General features: G+C 39.4%; 1 protein-coding gene across 9 annotated transcripts in view; it reads right to left on the bottom strand.

Moving 5' to 3' along the window:
* celf2 (cugbp, Elav-like family member 2) overlaps window positions 1-5,190 on the bottom strand; it is a 288,250-nt gene that overhangs the window by 49,350 nt on the left and 233,710 nt on the right. The window lies entirely within an intron of this gene.

The following is a 5,190-nucleotide window of genomic DNA, read 5'->3' as shown; positions in this document are numbered from 1 at the left end:
CATTCACATTGACCACAAGACATCTGAGACATCAGAGCTTTGGCTTCCTCGCCTCTGTCTTCCTCCTCGTCTCTTTTCTCTTTAGCCGTATTAGTCCTACCTGAATTCTCTCCTCTCAACAATGTACAGGAGCGCTAATTTGCATTGAAACGATTTGAATTTATTCAAGCTATTGTGTGCCTGATTGGATGCCCATTTTCTCTCTTTTGTCATCAGGAAAGTGATGTATCACAGACAATATATCTGCAGGGGCCCAGAGAGACAGGAATCAGATGGAAAATCATATTAATTCAAATCCCCCACAGAGACAGAGAGAGAAAGGGGGGACGGGGAGCGTGGCTAACCTCCTCCGTGATTGTCRCTGCTTTTAGCCAATCAGCAGCAGGCAGTTTTTTTTTCGGGGAGTTTGTTATTTGTGGGCAAGAAGGGATGCAGTGTTGTGTTTGTCTGGCTGGTTAGGGAGTGATTAAGGCAGATAATGTGAGAAGTGCTTCAGCTACACCCCAGGCTAATAATATGCTAACACACTCAGCGAGCCATGTTAGCGCAGCCAGGCCTGAACCGATTACACACATACAAACACAGACACACATTTATACACACACAGGTTTCAGGTTCAGGTTCAGCTGGCTGACTTGGCTACGGAGGRAACGATTTAAAGCCTGGGTCATCTGATAGACTCTCCCTGGCTGTGTGAATGGGATGGAAGGTCAGAGAGGGAAAAGGAAGGAAATTGTGAATGTGGATAAAGCAGCAGAGAGGAAGAGCAGATGTGTAAAAGAATAGATGCGATCTTTGTCCTCTATCAGGAGCAARTGGTCAAACAAGGTGGATCTCACGTTTTTAGATGCTTACATGAACTACACAGAGTATCCAAAAATAAATAAATAAAATAATCTTTTCAAAGGCTGTTCATCTCTACAAATAATATATAACTTTTTTCAGTCGTACAGGATTTAATTGGATGTTTTTTTGGGAAAAAAAGGCTGGATTATATTCATTTTGGGAATGAGGATAGGAATTATTGAAATAAACTTTATATTTACCATCTGCAGATTAATAAGGCCAATTTTGCACATATTTTCATTAAGTAGCCACACCTTAGCATATTAAGCTAATTAAAAAGCTGCTTGTATCCTATGCTGTGTCCAAAACAACAGGCCGGGTCCTCCGGAGGACCCACACTACCCTGTCGAGGTGGGCCGGGTCCTTGGTAGACCGGGAAGACTGGAAAAAAAAGAGGCTGTGAATTTGGACGGTCTAGCCTCCCCTCCTTACCCCAGCGTACGCCATGTCACCTAGCAACCATGACGATACTAAACAGAAGTAAAAATAGATCAAAATTAGAAAAAATATCAATATATTAGCAATTATTAATATAACAAAACAATAAAATTAACTTAAAAGTAACATTTGAAGATCTAATTGACCCGCTGTAGGTGCATGTTTATTTCGTGGTTTTTATGGCAAAAATAATATTTAAAAACATGTCCATACAAATGATAAAAGTATTAGAATTACAATTGCTAAAAAAAATTATATTTATATTGCCATATTTTTATTTAAAACGTATGCTTTTCTCTCGCTTCGTCCGCCATTACTAGCTTAAAAAAATCTACGGTCGGGCCGCAATGCATTMTGGGATATGCTGGGCCGGGAAGGATCCATCGGACCTGTCCTTCATATCGGGGAAAAGGAAGGACGTATTTGTCGGCCACATCGGAGGAGTCTTCGGTTTTGGACGTCCTTCGTCGCGGCGCTGTGACGTATGCGGCTGATAAATYCGGCCTTCGGAGGACCYGGCCTGCTGTTTTGGACACAGCCCTGGASTTTGTTCTTACAGTCATGATCCAAAGACCACAGATGAAGTTTGGAACATAGACGGATCAGTAAACTGTGAGATTTGCTTTTTAGCTCAACTCAACTCTATTTTCACCACTACAGACCAAAGCAACGTCTTTATTATTTCCTTGATCCATCTCCTGGTCACGATCATATAAAACTAATATTAGCCTCACTTTAATGGGTTTCTGTTTGTTCCAGAGTAAGTTTTAACATTTTCCTGTTCACTTACGTACAAAGCTCTAAATGGGCTGGTTTACTTAAAATAATATTTATATCATTACACTCAAAAGTAAAGGATTCTTATTGTTTTTCCACAAGTCACTGTAGGTTTCTCAAATAGAGCAAAAGTAGAGATAAAAYCATTAGGCTCCTCCCATTCCTCTCTGCTGTGCTTCGACTCTGCCATTAAAGCCCCTCCCCTTTAGTGAGGCTAATATGAATCATATTCAGTATTTATGGTCACTGCAACTGAAGAAATACCAGTAACTAACACCAGTTAGAGATTACTAATGTCAATACGATTAGATAATRTGGTTCAAAAGCCTCATTTCTGATGTTTTAAAGTAAAAAGACTTTCAACAATGTTGGTTAAATTATTGACCACAGGCTGATTTTAACTGCTTGCAGTGAACCTATAACCTAATGCACAAGATGCTTTTTTTTTTTTTTTACAGAGAACCATTTGGGTGGAAAATGTGTTTTAAAATGAGAAAATACTTTAAACATATGCTTGACTGTTGATTGGATGAATCATCAGTCAAGCATTGTGTTTACGGCTACTGCCAATTGGTCAAAACTTTTGGTTGAAAAAAAAAAAAAATCTGATCCCTCATTTTGTTTTAGCTGGATCTTTATCACATCATCAGAATTTTAAAAATAAAGAATAAAAAACAATAAAACAACTTTTTGACAAGCTTCAGAACTTGAAACTACAAAGGCAGCTCTCAAATATCCAAGTACCATTTTTATTGTTTGGGCTTAGCCGTCTACAGCTCAGATGAGATTTCCTTTGAGAAAAACAGCAGTCAACTGAAACAGTATTTTTTAAAATGTTGTTTTCAGATTTAAAACCTAAACTCACTGCACTCAGAACGACAAGCTTTAAGAGTTTTTTTTTCTTGGTAAAATAAGAAAGGTCAGAAAAAATGTACTTTGAGTCTGTCAAGAGGAAATATTTTATAGGTCTTTTATTTCTCTGGTTGTAAAACCAACATGTGCAGCCTTCAGTTCTCAAAATGATTGTTTCTTTTAGTTCACAGAACWGCTCTTAACATAACCAAGAATCATTTTGCTGTTTTAATGTCCTTGACAACAACGTCAGAGATTAGTCACCGTTCCCTGTTTGTTGCTTTTACAGAGAGGAAAAGCAGACTGAAGGTTATCGAATTCTGCATCCCTGACCTRGTAAACATTCTGCTGTCCCTTTTTATTGTGCAAAACTACGGTGCTAAGTGGCAGTTCTGTAGATAGGATGCTTGAAAAGGGGGTCATTCTTCAAACCAATTCAGGGGACTGTCTATTTTAGTCAAGTGACAATCTGTCATTTAACTGCCAGCAGGTTGTGCCATCCTCTGCAGAACAGTTCCACTCAAGAACTAGATCAGTTCTGAAGGGGGCATTGATTTGGGTTAGCCMTTAGAACTGGTCCGGAGATGTCATGACTATTTTTGAACCTATCAGTCAAACCATCACAGCCGGTCTAGTATGGATGATAGKGACATTTTTTGCTGCTTCATCCTGAATTATCTAAAAAAATCCTCTTCTCCATTAATATAAAAGCTGTTAGTAAAAAAACAGCATTAACCAACTTTTATATTTGTTGGTGTATTTTATTTTATTTTATTTTTTTGCAYGGTGCAGAGATGGGACTTAGCTTGATGACTAAAAATATCTCACGGGCCGCATTCTGTCRTCAGTAGAGAACCACGCAGTCCTTTAATGAAAGTAGGGTAGCTCCCTAGGCCCAGACATCCACTGGTGGTGTGATCCATATTTTATTAATAGCAGGATAGCGAAGCGCTCGTCTGATTGATACTGGGGTTTAAAAGGAGCTCTGCAGGAAAGCTAGGTGGGACTGAAGACCTCTGGGAGTAGCGGGCACATAAAAACCTACTTATGTCCAACTTGATTGGAGATGGTTGTTGACAAGCCAAGTTGGACAACAAAACCATCTCTGACTTGTGTCTTCTGCTAAGTGATTTTTTAAAGCTCTACCGACATGAGAATTTGGATATATCAGGTCTGAAATATTTATGAGGACAAAAGAGAAGGGGCTGAGAAAGATGGAGGATGGAAATGAGGAAGGAAGGGAAGGAAGCCAATGCGTGATGTCGGCAGGAAAAAGAGGACAAATTGATACAGGAGAGGATTCTAGGACAGCCAGGGTGAATTCAGAGACGAAGGAAGGTGGAGCCGTTCGATTGGAGCAGAATAACAGTTTAGTTTCGAGTCAAAAACGGAGTCTGGACAGAGACAACCTTGAGGAGGAGAAGAGAAGAGGCACACTGAGAAATCACGACTCAAGTCAACGAGAAAACGTCCAGAACGCTCAACACGCACAGAAAGAAAGTAGGATGCGACCAACAGATCGACATGGAGCCTKCGTGACGATGACAGCGACAGATCGTTTGACAGAGGAGGAGGGGAAATGGGTAAAGATCTCCATCTCCTCAGCACAAAGGAACCACACAGGGGGTAGGACGGGGGGAGGCGGGGGGTTAGGGAGGATGGCTGAAACCAAATGGGTGGGTAGGCAGGTATGTGTTATAAGGGAGAGAAATAAAGCTTTCATTAGGGTTGAATGGTTTTAATTACATGACTCTGAYACTATTGAATATCGTGATGACAATATAAGATGCAATAAAGCTCCATCTTCCTCATTTCTCCCCGTCTCTCCTTTWAAGACCACGCTCACCATACTTTGTGTCAGTATCACTTAAATCAGGTGTGAGCATTRACGGTATTTGGATTATGACAGTCTATGATTTATTGCAATCATTTGTGATATTGATATTGCACGCTGAGATAGCATTAATTGTAATGATCTTTTTTGTCTTCCATATGTTTTTTAGGTGCGTATCTTAATCTGTAATTTTTGTGATATTTCAACAATTCATCTATCGAAACTTTCAGCTCCTTCAGGACATTCTGGCTTGGAGTTTTGGTATTTCAGAGAAACATACTTTGTGAGACATTAAGCTTTTTCATTTAGTTATTTTTGTTCTTATTGAAAAGGAATGGATCTGTCTTCTACATCCTTAAAATCCTCCAAAAAATGTAAACTTTTCCTGCACTTTACAACTTTAATTACAGTTCTGCTTATTTTTATACTTCTTTGTGCTAATT

The sequence above is a fragment of the Austrofundulus limnaeus genome, unplaced genomic scaffold (assembly GCF_001266775.1).
Source record: "Austrofundulus limnaeus strain Quisiro unplaced genomic scaffold, Austrofundulus_limnaeus-1.0 Scaffold349, whole genome shotgun sequence".
NCBI classification, from domain to species: domain Eukaryota; kingdom Metazoa; phylum Chordata; class Actinopteri; order Cyprinodontiformes; family Rivulidae; genus Austrofundulus; species Austrofundulus limnaeus.
This window is presented reverse-complemented; position numbering and strand designations above follow the sequence as displayed.